Consider the following 21,961-nt stretch of genomic DNA (forward strand, 5'->3'; position numbering starts at 1 on the left):
CCTCCAAGGAAGGCAAGTCCACAACCTGTTGAACAGCTCTTGCTGTCAGAAAGAACATACATGATAAATGGCCATCCAACCTCCAAGGAAGGAGAGTCCACCACTTGCCTTGGCAGTTTGTTCCACCGTTGAGCAGCTCTTACTGTCAGAAAGTTTCCCCCCCCCTGATGATTAGTCAGAATCTCCTTTCTTGTAACTTTAATTCATTGGCTTGGGCTCTACCCTCCAAAGCAGCAGAAAACAAGCTTGCTCTATCTTCTATGTGGTAGCCTTTTAGATATTTGAAGATGGCTATCATATCTCCCATCAGACCCCTCTTTTCCAGAATAAACATACCCAACTCCCTCAACCGTTCCTCATAAGGCTTGGTTTACAGAACCTTGATCATCTTGGTTGCCTTCTTCTGCACACTTTCCAGCTTGTCAATATCCTTCTTAAATTGTGGCACCCATAATATATTACCAGACCCTACAAGTGTCCCTATTTTCCAGGGACATCCCTGATGGAGTTATCTGACTCCTGAGCCATCTGAAGACAATCCTGTATAGGGAAGGTTTTTGAAATGTTTAATGTTTTATTATGTTTTTATATATATTGGAAGCTGCCCGGAGTGGCTGGGACAACCCAGTAAGATGTGTGGGGTATAAATAGCAAAATTAACATTATGGAATGGGGCGTCCCTATTTTCATCTGAGAAATGTTGGAGGGTATGTATTACATATGACCTCCATGTTCAATGGCAGTGCATCTCTGAATACCATATGCTGGGGAGAAGCCATGGTGTGTTGGTGTGGTTGCGTGTTGGTGTGGTTGCGTGGTGATGCCATCATGCATCTGCTTGGCTATAAACAGGATGCTCAACTTGACGGGTCTTTGGCCTGTTGCAGCCAGATTGATCTTATCTTACTCTGTCAGGGGAAATGTTTTCTCCCTTTACTTTTCACACTTCTTTTTCTTGACAAAGTTACAAGGTAAAAAGGTTGACTAAAAGCCGGCACAGCTGACTATGATGGAATACCTAAAAATATCCAAATTCTCTCTCTTTTTTTCAACTAAAGGATAAAGAAAAATGAGATGCAGTGGGAAACAACAGAGAACCATGTAAATCAAACAGAGGTGGAATGGATGTGCCTTATCCAGGATTCAGCCACTAGCAATTACTTATTCAGATAACAGATTATTAGAGTAGAGAGAGAATCTCTCTCTCACTCACTCACTCACTCACTCACTCACAAACACACACACACACACACACACATATATGTCTGAGGAAATATATGGAAAGGCATCTGGCTCAGTGCACGGTGGAACTATTCCAGATGTTTCCATCTGGCACCATGCCGGTTGTTTGTCAAGGCAAAAAATGGGAAATGTCAGAATCCCTGTTGAAAAATAAGAGTAATAGTTAAAGTCATGACTCCCTATGTTAACATGGTTTTGCATTCAAAGTGTGTAGAATAAATCATTATTGACAACTTAATATGTGGATATAGCACTATATTGTGTAAACACCAATGTCATATGTAAAGATTCTTAAGCTGTTTTTCAGGGTTGATCTGCACGATCATTGAAATGCATTTTGTATCCTTTACGCACTCATCCTTCAAAACCCATTTTACAAACAAATGTGTGATCTCTTCACTATGGACAATATATGGATGGTGGAGTGAGACATGATTGCCTGTCGGTGAGGATGATTAGGAGAGGGGTTGATGGGTTTGATCCTACTGCTAGGAACCCCAATAATACTCAGCTGGGGCTTGGAAATCCTTGCCAGGCATCCCACACCACTCTTTATGTAGCACTGCAGATCCACCAGGATCTGATGTAGCATTTGGGGAAGCACCCAGTAAGTGTATTATGTTCCAGGAGAAGCATGTATACATGCTCAGGAACAATACTGGTTGTATATGGCCACAGAATGTTTAGATATTTATTTATTAATTAAATTTCTATACAGCCCTTCATCCACAGGGTGGCTTACAATATAAAAATACAAAACCACATAACATAATAACAGATGAAAACAATAACTGCCCCCTTTCCCACAGATATGCTGCAAATATCAATGAAGTCCCCCCACATCACTGCATTTCTTGTAGCTGGGATAGGATGGATCTGTTGAGAATTTTTAAGAAGGCTATAAGAAGGAGTAGAAAAAAAGAGTGAGGCTGGTTTTTTTTAGGGGGGGTTGTAGGACAAATTTTCAATTGAAAAATAAAAACACAGAGCCTTCCTGCATTCATCTGACACAGTAGGAAATGCATAGACTGCAGGAGAGTTGAAAATAATGATGATTATGATGATGATGATGATGATGATAATACAGTGTAATTGTATTTTGGATTTAAAAAACATGGGGATACTGGAAAGAGGAGAGTTCTACCATTTGCCACCATTCATATCATAGGCACTATCTATCTATGCTAATGGCCATTTGCAGTAACATAGAAATAGTGTCCAACAGGCCCTATTCACTATTCATGGTCTCCATTAGGAGGCCATGACACATGCAGAACCCACTCGAAATGACAAATGAAAAGCAATTAATGTGATATCTATGAGAAGAATAGCATTTTCCCATATGACTGATGTAACTCGTCCCATGGGGGAAAATGTACTTTCAACTGAAGCACCATCTCAAGGGAAGACATCTAACCATAAGCAACAAATAGGCAATAATTAAATGTTTTGTTAGAGGGACGCAGGTGGCGCTGTGGGTTAAACCACAGAGCCTAGGGCTTGCGGATCGGAAGGTCGGTGGTTCAAATCCCCGTGACGGGGTGAGCTCCTGTTGCTTGGTCCCTGCTCCTGCCAACCTAGCAGTTCGAAAGCATGCAGTGCAAGTAGATAAATAGGTACTGCTCCGGCAGGAAGGTAAACGGTGTTTCTGTGCACTGCTCTGCTTCGCCAGAAGCGGCTTAGTCATGCTGGCCACATGACCCGGAAGCTGTACGCCGGCTCCCTTGGCTAGTAAAGTGCTGCAACCCCAGAGTCATCCGCAACTGGATCTCAACGGTCAGGGGTCCCTTTACCTTTTAAATGTCTTGTTATAGAAACAGCTCGGCAAGGGAGGCTGCAAGTTTGAACCAATGTAATCTAAGCAGGAAAACCATTGAATTTTGATATGGGGTGGGGGCTGAATTTGGTTGAAGCCTCACCCCTGCTACAGCCTCATGGCAAGTCGTTCTGGGCTCCAGTTTTTCATTGGCACAATGAGGAAAGCCTGACGTATCTCACAGACTTGCCCTGAAGACAGACACAATTTGCCTAACATTTGCAAATTAAAGTACAGTACAGTACACTTCATCACAGAAGGGTAAATTTGCTGTGCAGAGAAGGGAAGGAGGGTTTGAGGCATTACAGAGATGTGGCGATCATGGTAGCATTGATATCAGTTGATAAAGGATTCTAACACTGCCAGCAGGAGATGAGAGCTGGGTTTATCATTAGCACTATGCTGTGTGTCTGTGCTAAGGGAAAGTGTGTGCGTGAGAGAGAGAGAGAGAGAGAGAGAGAGAGAGAGAGAGCGCACATGCAGCAGGAGAAATGATCAGAATAAATACAGAAAGGTAAACATGGAGCTACAATTAAGTCTGTAACAGTTACCATAGTTACCTAATATCAGGGCAAATAAGCTAGTTTAAGTGAGCAGTGCCTGTTCCATGGAGTCCTTGCTGTGAAGCTGGGATGTAGTGGAAAATAAGACATCCATGTTGGACTTTGTGGTCCTGGAATAAGGGCCATTCTGTTAACACCTGGAACACCTTGAGCTGCTCAAGCAGGCTAAAGAGGGACATGAGAAAACGTGCTATGTGATGTTTTTGCTTTAATTTACAGACCAGTTGGAGCCAATCAAGGCACTGGCAATGTTGGAGTGTGCTATATGCCATTAAATTGGCAGGAACTAGTAGCAGCACGAAAGTAACCTGGTGCCACTCCAATTTGCTCCAGGTAGGACTTAGGATGGAATAAACGGACTTTATTTATTAACATCACTAAGATTCTCACATGGCTTCTCTGAAGCATCCAGAACAGCGGTCAAATATTTGTCACACTGGATGCAAATATTCTGCATGTATGGTCATGAAATATTAGTGTAAAGAGGAGATGAGTTATACCTGATGCCCATATCCTCAACAGTGTGGTCCCACTTCTGCTAGATCTCTTCCCACCAGTGCACCCACCAGTATCTCCTATGAAGCCCATAAAAAGTCTCAGTAACTAGCCCTCTAAAACCCACAATACGTAGAATGCCCCCACCAAAATCCACATCTGTATTGCATTGGATGTCTGGATTAGAAAGCTCCAAAAAGCATGGTGGTGGCTGATCTAGGTGCCTTTTCCCCATCATCGGCGGCCATGCCAACACCATTTTGTGGCCCTGTATCATCTTATGTTCTTTTCAACGTATCAGCCATTTTGTGTTATGCCACTTCTGCATAGCAGCCATTTTGACTTATGCCATGCCCCATGGTAGCCATGTGACACACACAGCACTTTCTCAAAATGTTCCCAGTGGCCCAAAAGGTCAGTTCCAAAGTGAAACATTTGGTAGATACATATAGTACTATACTATAGCACAAGTATTGTGATGAAAATAATTGCAAATAAGTTTTGTGTTTTCTTTCTCTAGTTCCATGAAATTATATATAAGACTATTTCCTAGTCCTAATAAGAAAATTCAAAGTGGTTTACAAGACATTCAGAACTAATAAAACCAGCAATACAGGTTAAAATATTTTAAAACAGAGATGAAAGCCAACATGGTGCTCACCAGGTGTTGTGGACTAGAACTCCCATCAACCCTGACCATGCTTTATTATTTTACATGCAATTTCAATACATACTATCTTTTTACGTTCAGAAATTTGAATTTAGCTATGGTGCCCATATAATTATTATGCTATTTCACAAAGCTACCGATATAGCAAGTTTCAGGTTGTACTGTGCTAACCATTTTAGGTCACTACTGACTTGGGACATATTTGAAGTGACAATTTAGAGCTGAAATCTTCATGGCCCATCAGTATTTTGCCTTCCCAATGAGCTGTAGCCAATCTGTGACAAAATGAACTCCCTGTAGCTGTGCTACTATATGCTTCTTTATAGAGGGCAAATGGGTCTTTACCTTGGACAGGGATGTGTTGGCTGAGTTGTGCAACCCTAAACTCTCCAGTTGCAAGCATCATGAAACTCTTCCCGCACACCCCCGCCGAAAGCTTTTGTCAGAGATCAGAGTATGCTGTTCCCAAGGGATGACATGCTGTGCCGATTTAATGAAACAGTGCTCAAAATACTTAATAATTAATCAGCCACCAAATCTTAGTTAACAGATTAGAAATAGTTCATAAAAGAGCATGGCTCAGAAGTTCCCAACAGAAGAAGAACTCTTCTTAAGCGATGCGGGAAGTTTTCTGGGCAACGTGGGAAAGTTTTGTAGCTCTGGGTTTTAAGAGGTTAGACAATGTGGCTATCTAGTTTCTTTAAAGCCCTCGATGGTCAGGTGGAGTTTGGAAGAGCGAAGGGAGGTAAGGCGTATTTGAGGCCCCATCTGCACTAGATGCTTAAAGCAGCATCAAACCTCTTTAAAAAAAAACAAACACTACTTCATCCAAATACTCTTGGGAGACGTAGTTCATTAAAAGTGCTGAAGATTGTTAGGAGGCCCCTATTCCCTTCACAGAAGAACCACTTCCGAGAGTTTTCTGGGAAGAGGGATTGATTCATAGATTCATAGAATCATATAATTGGAAGGGACCCAAAGGGTCATCTAGTCCAACCCCCTGCAGTGCAAGAATCTCAACAGGATCATACCTCCAAGGAAGGAGAGTCCACAACCTCCCAAGGGAGTCTGTTCTAGTTGAGCAGCTCTTACTGTCAGAAAGTTCTTCCTGATGTTTAGTCAGAATCTCCTTCCTTGTAACTTTAATTCATTAGTTTGGGTCCCAGCAGGAGAAAACAAGCTTGCACCATCTTCCACATGACACCGTGTCGTGACAGGCCTTAAGATATTTGAAGGTGGCTATCATATCTGCTATCAGTCTCCTTTGTTCCAGGCTAGACATACCCAGCTCCTTCAACCATTCTTCATAAGGCTTTGTTTCCAGACCCTTAATCATCTTGGTTGCCCTCCTCTGCTCACATTCCAGCTTGTCAATATCCTTCATATACTGTGGCGCTGAGAACTGGACACAGTATTTCAGGTGTTGTCTGACCAAGTGAGCAGCTCTGGGAATTGTAGCTCTGGGAGGGGAATAGAGATCTCCTAAACAAGTCTCCTTCTTCATGGATCACTGCCTTGTCGTGGCGAAGGGGCTTGAATAACTCAGGGAAGCTATGAGCTATGCCATGCAGGGCCACCCAATATGGACAGGTCATAGCGGAGAGTTTAGACTAAATGTGATCCACCTGGAGAAGGAACTGGCAAGCCACTCCAGTATCCCTGCCAAGAAAACTTCATGGACAAAGACAACAGGCATATAAAAGTTATGACCCTGGAAGATGAGCCCCTCAGGTCAGAAGGCGTCCAACATGCTACTGCGGAAGAGTAGAGGACAAGTACAAGTAAATTCAGAGCTGATGAAGCGGCTGGGCCAAAGCCGAAAGGTCGCTCAGTTGCGGATATGCCTGGAAGCAAAAGGAAAGTCCAATGCTGTAAAGAAAAATATTGCATAGGAACCTGGAATGTAAGAACCATGAACCTTGGTAAGCTGGATGTGGATGAGATGTTTGGACAGTATTCTCGAAGCAACTGGCATGAGTTTGGCCAAACTGCGGGAGGCAGTGGAGGATAGGGGTGCCTGGTGTGCTCTGGTCCATGGGGTCACGAAGAGTCGGACACGACTGAACAACAACAACAAACAAGTCTCAGCACTATTGATGACCTACAGCTCCCAAAATGTTCCAAAATAGTGATATTTAAAGAACACACAAAAAGAATAAAGACACGGGCATTTAGAATTGTTCTTATCACAGCGAATTTTGCTAGATAGCAACAAATCTGATTGTTGCCTCTTTTAAATACACAGATTCAGGGGCTTAATTCATACATGCAGCTTATGCTTACCCTGGTAGCTGCTTGAAAAGATAACTGCATTTTGCTGGTATGGTTAAAATCACCAGAACAGCATGGGAAGCATCTTCACATAAATGGCTTGCAGTGTAGAACTGCTTCCAGAAAGTTGTATTTCCGAGTAGCTATTTTCATGCTGCTGACGGCATGTACGAATTAGGCCCCAGAATGGCTCCCAAGGAAGCAGGGCTGGGGTGTGTGTCTGAGAGAGTATTTCCAACTCACTCACTATAGTCATTGCACATTGGGGAGGCAGAATGGAATATACTTTACAGTTGACAGCACATAAGCTGCCACTGAAAATCCTTGGCGCTTCTTTTTGATATGGTCTGCTCACAGAGACTTATGGAACCCGATAGATTCCTGCAAGCTCTGGAGGATTTTCCAGCTGACATGACAGGCTCTCCTTTTGAGGCTATCATCACTCTGTGGAATGGTGAGATGCACAGTGCCATTGACACAATCTCTCCGCAGTGCTCTTGCTGCCACTGTGGAACATGTAGGTCAAATTGGTACCCTAATGACCTGTGTGCAATGAAACAGGAGGCGAGTTGCTAGAGTACAGGTGGCATAAATCTTGGTCTGAACTTGACCAAGCACAAGTGAGGCTGCGTTCCGACGTCTATCATGTGGTGGTGAAACAAGCTCACTTCTCCACTTCCCATTCTGTTCACAGCAGCTGTCTGGCACAGCTTTTTCAAGTGGTGACTGGGCCATCTGGCCAAGGAAGTGTTGCTCTGATGCCGTCAGCAGACTGCTTTAACAAATCTGTGAGACACTTTAGGGAAGAATTGCTCAGCTTTGGACAGAGTTGTGTCCAAGGAATAAGTAATGCTTCACTGATGGAAGGGGAGGCACCATTCACCTTGAAGGAAGCGGTGGCATGCCCCTTCCTTAAGAGGACCTCCCAGTATCCAGAAGTGTTAAACCACCATGAGTGGCGGATATCTCCTTTTGGGTCAAGGTGCTTGAGAAGGTGGTGGCAACTCATCTTCAGGCATGTTTGGAGGAAGACAATTACGTACCTGGATCCTTTTAGTCCAGCTTCAGATTCGGTTATGGTACTGAAACTGACTTGGTCACCCTGGCTGATAAAATGTCAGAAAACAGATAAAGTAGTGTGACCCTGCTTATTCTCCTTGACCTCTCAATATTGTTGACCATGCATCCTTCTGGAGTGGCTCAGGGAGGTAGGGTAGGAGGCCCTGTACTTCAGTGGTTCTGCTGAAGAGCCATTTCCATCTTTGTCTTCCTGAGCTCCCCTCTTGCTTCTCCTTACTAAAATATTAATGTTCCTAGTAACAGCTCTATTATTCATTATAACCAAAATTATTTTATTTATTAGCTTGGCATTGATAAGTCATTAAGCCTGAAAATGTGTGTGTGTGTGTGTTGTAAAAATTGATACTTACAAAGATTTTTGTTAAATGTTCATGTATTGGAAAACAGAGAGAACATTACTGCAATTTTATTTAATGGCAGGTGCCTCTGCTTAAGTATGAATGTCACAAAGAGCCTACTCAAAGTCAGGCATGGTTTTCAAACCATGAACAGAATTTTCATGAGTGAAAGGCAAGCTACTAAGATAAAGAAAGGGAAGGAGCATGTAGCATATTGCTGGCAAATGGCTGGCTAGTGGTTGGCAGATGATGGATGCCACCATTCAATGCTTTGGAATGGCTTCTACATTCCCAGTTTGTTAGAGCAAACAAACACAACAGTCGCCAACCTCAAAAAATTAATTAATTAATTTGGCGCATTGTCATTTTAAACTCATTTAAATTATTCCACGTAAGTCATTCCACCACCACAACTCCATACACATGTCTTTTCTTTTCAGGATTTACTCCATCCCACTCTTGGTTTGTATCCACCTTTATCTCCTTGTTTTTAATAAGTTCATAGAAATCAACAGGTGAGAGGGGAGGAATCAACAGCTTGCAGATGTAGTGATTGGAAATGCTTGGTCTTTCCTCTCAAAAGCTGTTGCCTCTCATGCAGATCTTAAAGGCAAAGATATTCAGCCTAAATCAGTAAATCGATAATTAAATATAGGTGGGGCGGAGACTGCAGTCTTGATCACACGAAATGAGCCCATTGCTAATTAGAGATTTTGCTTCTCACGATCTCTCAAGTTTAAATGCAGGAAAATATATAGCAGAAGAGCAATGCCAGCCGGTTTGCCAGCACAGTGGCTGGCGCTTGCATGATGGCACAGCTCACGGGTTCAACACTATCAGGGGACTGTGGTTTTGCTGCTAGCATTGGCTAGCTTGGAACTGTAACCATGGCAGCAACAGCGGTAGCTTCTGCAGTGCAAGATGGCTTAAGGGAAAGATTTTATTATTATTATTATTAAAAAGAAATGATTAAAATTGTAATAATTATAGAGGAACAGCAGTCCCACTGTGAGCCTGATTCCCTTAGGGCTTTGCACCTGCAACAGGTGTTGGGTTGTTCTCCTGGGTGCCTGCTTGGGCTGCTGGCACGGAGAGAACATTACTAAGGCCAGCGGTCAGAGGGGAAACGGCTTTGCAAGATGCCATTTCCCTTCACGGCAGCCTTTCCACAAAGAGAGATGTAGGGCCCTAGGATCTGGCACTGGCTGTGGGGAGCAATCCATGTTTCTGCAACATTATCAGGATTTTTCATGTCACTAAAAAGAAGCCGGGTTGTGGGTGAGGAGGAAGCAAATTATTAAACTATTGCTTGGCGACATTTTATGTCATGAATCGGAGCTCTGCAGTCAATTTTTTTTAAAAAAATGGGTTCTTTTTCTAAGTCTAGTTACTAATCGCCAACTCTCGTGACATTTTCCTCCTCTGGGTTTTTGGTATCAAGTCGTCACCGCTGCTGAGATTGGAGTGAGAGAGAAAGGGTTGGAGCATAACTGGTTTTTCAACCAGGAGCATATGAGACATGCTTCTGACCTATTTCAGGGACCATCGTGTATTACAGTCATGCACTGTATAGTACTTTTATGGTTGCCAGCTTGTAGCAACCATAAAACTACACTCTATGTAGCAGTGTCTTATGGGAAATGAAGCTGGGACATGGAGAGCCCTCAGTAGGACTGGGGCCAGGTTTAAGTGCCCTCTCATGGATCCTCTCTCCCATTAGTGATGGGCAGTGATGCTCTGAGCAGCACCAAGATTCTGGGTCGAGCTGCCATTTTAATTCCCCATTGGAGTGATGGACTGCGATGTGGGAAATTTAAGTTACTGTAGATTCAGTCACCTGGCATTGCTCAAAGCACCAGAAAAAGGGTACCACTCGGCCTAGGCATTATAGTAAGAGCATAACCACACCTAGGTCTTTACTCTCCTTTGCTCTCCAGATGCCAAGCCTTCAACTCACAGTCCTTTGTGACCCTGACAGGGCTGCACAATGGCCTCCACCATCAGAGACGTTATGCCTCTGAATACCAATTGCTGGGAATCACAGGTGGACAGAGTGCTGCTGCACTCATGTCCAGCTTGCAGGCTCCCCACAGGCGTTGGCCACTGTGAGAGCAGGATGCTGGGCTAGAGGTCCATTGGCCTGATCCAGCAAGCTCATCGTATGTTCTTCAAGCCTTGACATAAATTTCCAGGTCATAGATGCAGAATAATTCTTCCTATTCTTTTTTGACAACTTTCTTTTCAGCTCAGAGTTGGAGCCTTCTCCACTTTTTTTTAAAAATATACTTTTCTTTTGTGCTAGGCACACAGTCCTGTGGTCCAATTCCTAACAACTAATAACTCAGCTCCCTACAAGTATACAAAAAGAGCCCCCCCTCTCATTTCTTGTTATGGAGTGGTGTAGTAGACCAGCTGTGAATGCCAGCAGCTATGTGACAAGGTTGCATGCAGCTTGACTGGTAGATAGAATGTTTTGCCATCCACAAAAATGAACTGAGAACTCTTGTCAAGATCAAAGCTGACTCAACTACATGAGATGCAGAGTTTCACCATTCAGATCTCTTCTATTGTTTCATTGTGTATTCAGTACCATATTGTGCTTGACTACCATTGCCTTGAGGGTCTCACAGCTGAAATCAGAAAGACCATGACCAGCCTGCTAACACAAACAGGTAAACAACACAAACAAGTCAACAACAACAGGGTTTACAAGAAAGACCAGAATTCAATGTACAAACCTGTTGGCTACATGCATAATTCAATGAGGATATTTTGTTGCTTGATTTGTCACTTAGGATGTAGAGGAAAACTCTATATAAGAGATGAAAGCCAGGCTTTGGAGAACAATTATTACATTTTAGTACATTTGCATTTTATCTTTCCTTCAAGAATCAAAAGGTGGTGTACATGGTCCCCGCTCCCTCTTTTATCCTAACCACAACTGTGAAGTAGTTCAGGCTGAGAGATGGTGTCTAGGCCAAGCAAGCTTCAGGGCTGAGTGGAGATTTGAATCTGGGTCTTCCACATCCTGGTCTAGTGTACTTTTAAGTATTACACCACAGTGTTTAGTCATGTACAGTACACACTACACCTTTAAAGCACATTTGAAGCACATTCTTTCCCTTAAAGAATCCTGGGCACTGTAGTTTACCCCTCACAGAATTACAGTTCCCAGCAATCCTTAACAAACTACACCAGCCAGAATTCTTTAAGGGAAAGAGTGTGTTTCAGATGTGCTTTAAATGACACTACCCAATCCTACAGTTTTTCAAAACAGGCAAGGCCTTTCGTGGGGTCAGGTTTGTACTACGCCCAGAAAAATGACACTTGGGTGTTGCCCAGAAAAGAGAAAATTCATATGTTGCGGGGGGACTTGCCCAGAAAAGAGAAAATTCATATGTTGCTGGGGGACTTGAACACTCACTGTTGTGTCCAGATGGGTAAGCAGCTGTTTCTTTTGGATTTGAAGTTCCACGTGACCAAGGAAATCTTGTCTTCTGTCAGGGTTTCCTTGGAGCTCCTGTGCTGCCTTTCTGGCTGTGAGGAGCCTGCCTGGATAAGGAGTGACATAAGCCTCAAAATTCAATTTTAACCATGTCCCTTGAAAGCTTGTTGAACTGGAGAAATTAACTTGAGGAAAAGAGCAAAAGGAGGCTGGGGGCTGTCATATCGAATGAAAAGGCCTTCTCCCTCAACCGGTGTGCCTCCCAGGCAGCTGACACCATCTCGGATCCATCACTTTAGTTGTGGCCCATTAAAGATTAAGCAAAAACATGTTCATCATTAACATGTGCCAGCTTCATTCCTGGAGCTCCTGATGCCCATTTGCAGGGCTTTTGTTATGCATTTTTCAGTACTTTGTCTCTTTAATTGTTCACTCTCCTCTGACATGAGGCTGGGCTGTGGCTTGGAAGTTGCTTGTCGGCAGCAACTTCTATTAGATAAAGGAAGTTAGAGAATGCAGAGGCCTAGCCAAGCCTAGCTCGTTGGCCTGTTTACTAGGGTGCAGTCTACTTCTGTGTACATCAAACCACAGGGAATTGTTGTTCTTTCTTTGAGGAAGACATGCACATGCAAGCTGTTTCCTTCTCTCTACCTTTCATTTTGCGCCTATGGATAGGTGGTTCCAAAGTGCATGAACTGGGTTGTATGAGAACACTGGATGAGGTTGCATTTGCTTTGAAGGAGCAGGTACATTGTTTGGGGTTTCTCCTAGATGCATTCCTCTCACCAGAAGCCAAGTGACCTCAGTGGCTTGGAGCACCCATTGCTAACTTTGGTTGGTATGTCAATTACAGCTATTCATGGACAGAACCTTGTCACTGTGGTTCATACTTTGTTGACCTCATGATTAGAGGCACTGTTAATGTGCTGTATGTGGGGCTACCCTTGCAAGTGGTTTGAAAGCTCTAACTAGCATAAAATGCAGCTGCTAGGTGCTTAGTAGGACACCCAGTATTACACCGGGGTTGAAAGATCAGTACTGGCTTCCTATTAGCTACTGAGTCGAGTTAGTTGTTGACATTTAAAGCCCTAAACAACTTGGATCCAGGATATTTTGCAGATCACCTCACCTGGTACAGACCAGGGCAGTCTTTTAAGATTTTCTGAGGAAAACTTGCTGGTCATTGCATGAACAGATTGTCACTTGGTGACAGCACAGAAGCAGGCCTTCTGTGGTTGCACCCACCATCTAAAATGCCCTCTCTTTGTTAAATTTCAAAACAGAGACAGTAAGGACCTTTAAACACCTATTATAAACTTGTATGTCTACCCAAGATTTCCTGGAGTTGGTTGACAGAGAAGCAGAAGAGGAGATGGAGGCGAGGGGGTGGCATTTTCTCTGTTGCCTCAAGTGGCAAAACATCCTGGGCTTTCCCTTATACATTATAAGCTGTTGCAGAAGTAGGGGTAGTGGTGTGTGTGCAAAGGAAAGGGGGGATGGCTTTGGGTGACTATAAGGGCTGGTAGGAATGGGGAGTAGGGAATTCCCTAATTCTTCTCCGGCTTTTGGATTTATACAAGTTGAAGAAAAATGTTGAAGTTGTAAAGTCCTCCAATTAACCTTGGAGAACTTTGCTGTTATCGCTAATACTAATACTCTTTTATGAAGTTTTGTGCCAATATGTTTACGTCTGTGGTGTTTGCAAGCTTCTTGGTTCTACCCAGAAGTGATAACTTCTCCTGGTTTTCTGCCAAAGAGCACTGGGAAGATAGCCCATATTTTCTCGGGTTTTCTACAGATTGGCTAATCAATTAAAGCTAAAGGACACTTTAGTCTAAGAGATGGGTTTTGATTTTTTTTAAAGAAAAGTTTATGTGGCAAGAGAAAGCCATCACTGCCTCTGGTATACACAACACTGCCTTTTGTCTATTCTTGCCTTTGGTTGAAAGATTGTGTGTGTTTTTAAGGCACTACAAAAATCTGCCAAACCTTTTTGAACTGTGACATGACAGTGGGGCAGAAAGAAAATAAGATAATGAAAAACCATTCAACTAACATGAAGCTGCTATTGGAAAAAAAACATGTGTGGGCTGAAGACTTATAAAAATACTAAGGGTCTGTACTGCACTTTATATTCAGTTTGTGAAGCAACAGGTATGGGGAGAACGCTGTTTTTCACTTGATTTCTACCCAGTTATCAGAAAAGCAAGTAGCAAGGTCTGTCGCTCAATGCTGTATTTTAAAAATCCCACCTTCAATTCCCAACATCTCCAGGTAGGGCTGGGAAAGATTTCTGTGATCCTCTGCTGTTGGAGGCACTATGCCTTGAAACAGCAGCTGCTGAAATCAGAAGTGCTGCTGCGCTCAGGTCCTGCTGGTGGTCAGTCTTTCCATGGGCATCTGGTTGACCATGGTGAGAACATGATACTATCCTTGGTCTGACACAGCAGGGCTCTTCTTACGCCCTATTTGGAGATTCTGGCAAGCCTTTGCTAGTCAGTGTTGAGTAGACGGTACTGAGACACATGGACCAATGGTCTGATTCGGTATAGGCATCTTCTTGTGTTTCACTTCCAAGCACCGCCAAGGCATCATGATTTCTTTATTTCAAGAGTTGGTAAAGTGGCCACTTACCATATCGCTCAAGAGGAGGAAATACATAACCCAAGAAAAGAAGATATAGATTTGCATATGCAAATACTGGACTATCTTTAGAAAACCAGGATGCATGATTGCCGTAAGAGTTGGAACCCTACCCTATATCTAAGAACCTTAGCACTTTCCTAACTCATCCCCCACAATACAAACCCAACATTTGTGTGAATAATAACAGACTTTATGTAGAGAAGTCCTCATTGGCGCAGCTGGTGCATTATCATGTAGCTTCTGTGTGTGCAATAGTTGTATGACTCAGCCCTAACTTAAAGCAGGATTGCACCCACACTTAAAGTACATTTATACCACTTTAACAGTCATGACTTCCCCCCAAAGAATCCTGGTAGCTGTATCTTATCCTTCACATATGTACAGTTCCCAGCATCCTTAACAAACTACAGTTCCTCGGGTTCTGTGTCTGTGTGAGCCATAAGTGACAGTGACATAAAGTACCTTAAATGTATAGGGCGCATGTAGCTCCACTGTTAGGCTGTCCATTTGGGCATCATTCTGTGTTTTCTGTTGGGCTTTAGTGAAGCTTGCCAAGCATGCTGTATGCTTGTGACAGCCACACAGATCACACACTGCCATTTGCCAGGCTGCAGCAAGGATCACAACAGCCAAGCCTGCCAGAGGGAGAAAACAAAAGCCAAGCCTGGTGATTAGTTTGACTTTTTAAATCAGCCGGGCCCCATGGGGTCTCTGTAAGCCAGCTAACATATGCTGGCATTTGATTTAATTTGGGTATATTGGTAACCAGATTAATTCTGGCATTCACCGTTTTTTTGTAATGCGGCTGCACGTGTATCCAAATTTTAATTGCTAAAAAATACCTGAGTAGCAAGCACTTTATGATCATCCCGTTATATAAAGAGCCACCTACAGAGGAATGTTTACCGCTCAGTAACATGAACAGCGAGAGACAGCCTATCCCTGGATGACTACTGCTTCAACTGATCCTTTTGAACTGGCCTTACATTGCATAGTGACAAGAGTAATGCACCCTTCTGATTTCCTGGGGAAATGCACATTTATTTTCCATAATGGATTCTGAAATGTTGCAGTTTTATTTAGAATATATGTGTGTTGCTGCTTCCTTTGTTCCACTTGAACACTTCTTTTTTGGGGGGAGTGTGTCCACCCATCTCTTTTAATGGATGTAATTGTGGAAACAGACTTGGCGAAATGCAAAAATGGCTGGTCACATTTGGAGCAGAAGTAGTGCCTGTCACTTGACAGCTCCCCTTGCTACATTCAAGTTCCCTGTTGCTTTGAGCTTTGAGGTGCTGGGCACCTGAAATAAGAGCGTTGTGCCCATTCCTGGGTGAATCATTGTTGAAGTAGCTACCAAAAAGTTCAGATCCTTCCAACACAAAACCTTCAAAGCATTTCAAAGGAAGGCATTCACCCCTAGGTTGTCCCTAGATTTTGCCTTAAGCAAAATTCAACATGAATTGGGGGTTCCTCCTCAGGTGACAAATCTCTTTAACAAAACTAAAGATGATGGGGAGAAGCCACATAAGAGTTTGCACAATTTATATACAAAGCAGGACTGGGAGCGGAGGTCGAGCTACTCTTTACAAGAAAGGAGGAACATGGGGGCAGATAGCAACATGTTTCTTCCCCATGTTACAGTGCTGTGCTCCACTTCTTTAAGCTGTTTTCTCCCAGCTGGACTCTGATATTAGAAGTGAGGTACGCTAGAGGCAGCAGGTGGGTGTCGATGCCCTCCCCTGTTTTCTCCTTTTCATGTTTTGTTTCAGGCCCAATTCAGAATATTGACCTGGGACTAGGGTACCTGAAACATCACCACACTCTCCTTTGCTTGTTTGTGCTTTGAGAGCTTCATCAGAGGACCTTCTCTTTGTTTAGCTGTCTGTGCTGGCAGGCAGCAACTCTGCAGGGTACCAGGCAGAGTTCATTCCCCACTTTATTAGCCATTATCTATTATTTTAGTTGGAGAATGAACCTTGGATCAGCAGCATGCACAGAGCTTTCACCCCCGTTGCTCTCATGTCCAGCTCAGCACTGGGGAAAATAGCATGAGCAATATGGCCCATAGGGAACGTAATGGCAGGAGTGCATTTCTCAGACTATTCTGAGAAAACACTTTTTCCCATTGGTGATCGTGGGCGAAGGTCCTGTATTATAAAGGCCTTCATAAGAAGCCATCACAGCAGTTAACAGCAGTTAAGTGAGCTGTGAACGGTGTTAATGCTGGCAAGTCAGTAGCAAAATGGGATTTGTGGAGTTAAAAGGCCCATGCAGACGCCTTGGAGGAGCTCTCCATGAAATGTAATTGTTGAGGAGATGCTTATATGTATGTGCATGTTTGTACTTTTAATCATCTATCGGTGTGAAATAATAAGACATTCAATAATTAATTGACCAGGCCCAAGCTCCATATTCTAGTGCTATGGCTGAGGGTGGGCACTCAAGAGTTGCCGACAAATGGTGTGCAAAGTAATTGCCTGATGAAGAAAAGGAAGATATTAACATTAGATTTTCCAGGCTCCTCAGACAAATTCATCATGGTGGGTCTGAGGATTTGGATAGGATTTACGTTGCTAATTCATCACTAATTAATGTTCTAAATTGGGCTGGATGTTGGAAGAAGGGGAGGGGGCAGATTTAAGTATTTTTCAGCAAAGAGCAAGGATAGATATAAGACAGAAATGTTTTGCTTCTGTTTTAAGGGAAGAGTAGGGCTGCTTGTTTCCTGTTGCACCTGCAATTCGTTGCATGCATCAGAGTTCCTGTTCCGCTGCAGCCCCTCTTTTGCCAAAATCTACATTACCTGTAATTTCGTAACTTTTGTAATTAATTTTGTAAATTATATAGGTTACATTTTCATTACCTTATTCCAGCCCATTCATTTCAATGCAGTGCAAAGGAAGCACAATGCAAACGCGTAAAAATGTAATCAATTGTGTATCATTTGGGGACTGAAAGCACCAATGACAGCAAATACCGACCATATTCACTTAATTTATTTCCATCCCGGACACAGAACAGATAAGCGAACACCAGCAATTTCCACTCCCATGTCTGTTTTTGTTGGAATTCCTCTACATCTCTAGATGTGGACAAGTGGTTCTAAAACAGGAGCAGCCAACCTGTGGCCCTCTAGATGTTGTTTGACTCCAACTCCCATCAGCCTCCACCAGCCTTGCCAGTAGTCAGGCATGATGGGAGTTGTGGTATTCTTTTAGAGTGCTCTTGCCTGGCAGGCTGGCTGTGTCCTTGTCCTATGATCGTGTCACTCACTTCCCTGGGTGGAGGATGGAGAAGGCTGTGTGTTGGAACCTCTGGCTTTGGTGTGGCTGGGTTTTAGCCTACTGCACAAAGACACAAGTCACATCCATCCATTACTCTGCCCATGTTTGCCTCTCATGTTGCCTGCTGCCGGCATGTGTCCCTTGGAATGTTCCTGAGATTCTTTCAGGCTATCCTTGGTGTAGATAATAGTGAGCTAGATGGACTAGTGGTCTATCTTTTGCATAAGATTCCAGAGAACCACTGTCAGTATAAACAGCAGCACTTCTTCACAAGATTGTTTGCTTTTCTAATAAAAAAAAGAGCTTAAGGTTACATTTCAACCAACTGAAGATATTTTCATAAAGCTCAGTGGGTTTTGCAAATTTAACCTATGCAGCCAGGACTAAGTGCCACTGAATTCAATGGTAACTATGCGTAGGACTGCAGGAGGGCAACAGGGTTAGCCTTATAGCCTTGTAGAATCGATCCAGGTTAGCACTCTGCCTTTACTTAAATAAGAAACATTTATTGGCTAGAATGCACAGGAGAACACACAAAAACAGTCTCAGAAATAAATAAAAGCACCCTACATATATTAAGGAAAATAGAAATATCGTCACCTCACCTCACCCATTCCCCCACCCCACCCATCTACCTCCTTTCCCCATTCTCTCCCTAATGTCTCAACAACCAAAACTGATTTGTAAAAATGTTACATGGGAAAAATACGAGAGAGACATTGCACACACTTTTGTAAATCAAGAAAATCTTTAATAATAATAAAAAAGAAATAAATAAATAAAAGCAAAATATTGATTTCTAGCTACAATAGAGAAGAGTCACAATGCAAAATCAGGCTGTGATCCTGTACCTATTTACCTAGGGACAAATCTCATTGCAACTGATGGCACTTACTTCTGAATGGATGCAGAAACCTTAGGATGCAGTTCCCCTCTTTACATTGCTGCCAGAGAGGCAGTGGGAATTGCAGCATCCAACACTCATTCTGCCTACACTGCAGTTTGATCTTCCCCTCATGGAAATCTTTACCTGGTCAACCTTAACTGGATCAAAGTGGTGCAGCAATAACACTGCCAGTATATTTGCAAAGCTAAGCAGATTATGGTATGGTTTCACATTGGATGGGGGACCGTGGGTTGAGATTCCAGCATTACAGGAGGCTGGATTAGATAACCCTTAGGATCCCTTCCATCTCTACAATTCTATGATTCTATAAACAAGAGACTTCTTAAACTCCAGGCAAAAGGCAGACTACCTCCTGGCTGCAAAGGAGAGCTGGAGATGGCCCATCTGAAGATGTCTTGGTGCAACCATCTTAGGAAGATTATGCTAGTATGTTGCAGCATCCATTTCATACATATTGTTATTGCTTTCAGGCACATAATTGCCATGAAAGGGGAAACCAATTCTGGAAGCCTATGTAGATGCAGTTTCTTCAGCAAGAAGAGAGTCTGCTTCAGAAAATAATGCCTGCCCATTTAGGCTGAAGTGAATTTGGGCTGCAGTGACATCTCTCCCACACCCACCACCCACTTTACTATCACAGATTAGTACCATCTGGTTTATACTCACTATTCTTCCAGCCCCACAAAGGACGGCTGAATATGATACCTCCATCATTCCAGAGGAAGTTTTTGGTTGCCAGGTTCCTTTAAGGCTCACACTGAGTCACTAAGACATGGGTGAAGGTGGATGGAGAGAGATCCGCAAGTTCATTTCCTGCCTTTCTGGCAGAAGCCCTTAGAGGAATTTTCAAAAGATGTATTACTGACAGCTGGCAACTCTGTTATCCCCAATTTAAATTTATTAGCACCGAGGGCTGCTCTTCTGTCATTAGGCACCCTGTGCTTTGTGTTAATAAGTCTCTGGCTGGAAGTGGGTTCTTTTGCACCAGACTGAAGAGATCTAAGGCACTGTCCTTGGCGTCTCAGGAATGCAAATAAATTCTTCGACTTTCCTGGGTGGGGTAGTGTCTTTGATACACAAACTGACAAAGGGCTTCTAAATGTATAATCATTCTGTATTTATAAGGCATGTGATTACTTCTCTGTACGCCTACAAAGGTCTGAAAAAGGCAAGGCATGGCAAATTGATCCCAAAGCATCCGTTTTACTGAGGACATGTCCATTCAGCTGAATATATTATGTGTTCTGTGCTCTGTGTGTGCACACATGTGTCTCTGCTGCACAACGTGTACTTGCAAATTGCATGCCTGTAAAAGAAAACGTAGAAACTAGTCTTTAAGCCAAGAAAGGAAAAAGGACTAATGTGATTAATTCTCTATTCCCTTTCAATATTGTAGTGCCATCATTTTCTTCATGCTCTCTTTCCTTCTCACTCTAGGTCTCCAGCTCTCCACAGAAAACTGGGGACTCAGCTTGGGTGTGTGTGTGTCCCCCCATCAACCTTCCCCCAGAAAGACCAAGGAGGACCAAGCATGCCCAGTTAGTACAGAAGGTGGGCTGACATTTGGTTAGCAAGGAGAAAGTTGATGGGGATGAGAGAATGGGATGGAGTGGCTAGAACTCTGAACAGAAACACTGCACAATGCAACACATTGTTTTGGGTAGGGCACATGAACCAAGGAGTTGTGCCAAAGGCTTCTGGGAAAAGACTGGTTTACACTCTGCTAAGCTGAAACCATCAAACTCTGACAGTAATAAATTAAATTAAACTTACAGCTGTGCCATTGAAATATCAACCACGAATAGCAAGCACTGCCGCCATTGATTGCACTTTCAGAGAAGTTGAACTCCACTCCCACCCTTGGCATAAAGAAGCCCAGCTGTCACCAAAGTGATGTTTTTCTGGAGGAGGAAACTTTCCCCTGCTAATGCAGTATGTTAATTCAGCGTTTGGGACGGAAAAAGCCCCCCCAGCAGAGGGTGTGGGAGAAGGTGAGCGAGGTGGGCGTTTAACAGAGAAAGTGTGATTATTGAAGCTTCCTAGCTGGTGCCAGCAGGTCTCTAACTCTCCTCCTCATAAAGATGCCTGCATTCGTTCATTCAGGCCACTTTGATAGGAAATCCAATGAGCATTTACAAGCTCCCAGCCCATTAACGAATGGGTTCATAAAGCAGGAACAAAAGATAATCGATACCCTCCTTGTGGGCAGGGAGGGAGAGCTGAAAGGCTTTGCTAATCACATACATGCTGCTGGCCTTACTTCACAAGCCTCCGTCGTGCAGGTTGCAGGAGAGTGCCACTCTCCTTGGCATCTGGCTCTGCAGCTCTCATCTTGTGGCATTGTGAGCGCGTCTTTCATTCTCCCTTGTAATGAGTCTGCTGTTGTCTTTCCCTTCTCTCCTCCACACAAGTGAAAGGAGGGGGGCGCCACTAATGGCGACTCGCTGCAGCGATCAATAGAAGAGAAGCATATTAAGCAGGCTCTCTGGGGAGAATATCTGTCAATAGGAGTGGTGGTTTTGAGTGAAGCTCAATTGCACAGCTGTGCCACTTCGTAAATATCAGTTTATAATGATCACCCAAGGGGCTGTGTGGAAGGCCCTTCTGGGGAGTTTATTATATTGATCACATTTGCATCGTGTCCTTCCTCCAACAGCGGTGTACATTTTTAGCTCCACACTGATCCTGTGAGGTAGACAAGTTAGTAAGAGCATGAGTGGCCCAAGGGCATCCAGTGAACTTCAGAATCCAGTGATTTGCACCAAGAAATCTCTGTTCAGTATCCAATCTAGCACTCTTTGCCTTCTTCTTGAGAGATGCAAAGTCCAAACTCTTGCCACAGGTTTAGTGAGGGCCATTCATTCTGGGAACTCACAAAACCAGACCCTGGTGTGTTATCATATATACTTCTTAAAAGTGGCCTACAGATGACCAGCCTATAAGCCTGTAAATGGATAGATGCTGTGGGTTTCTCCTGCTCCCTTCATGTGACTTTCTGGAGGCTCTCATTGCACTAAAGATTCATCTTCTCGTTAAGACTTTGCATTTCAAATTCCAAATTTGTTTTGTTTTTTTCAGAAGGACTGGAGGAAACCTAATTAGCCCACCACAGTGAGCCTGATGGTCCTAGACAGTCAGGAATTGACAGCAAGTGTGTTGCTGGAATTGATACTCAACTCTTCCTCTGAAATAGATAGAAAT

Source organism: Lacerta agilis, chromosome 3 (genome assembly GCF_009819535.1).
Source record: "Lacerta agilis isolate rLacAgi1 chromosome 3, rLacAgi1.pri, whole genome shotgun sequence".
NCBI classification, from domain to species: Eukaryota; Metazoa; Chordata; class Lepidosauria; order Squamata; family Lacertidae; genus Lacerta; species Lacerta agilis.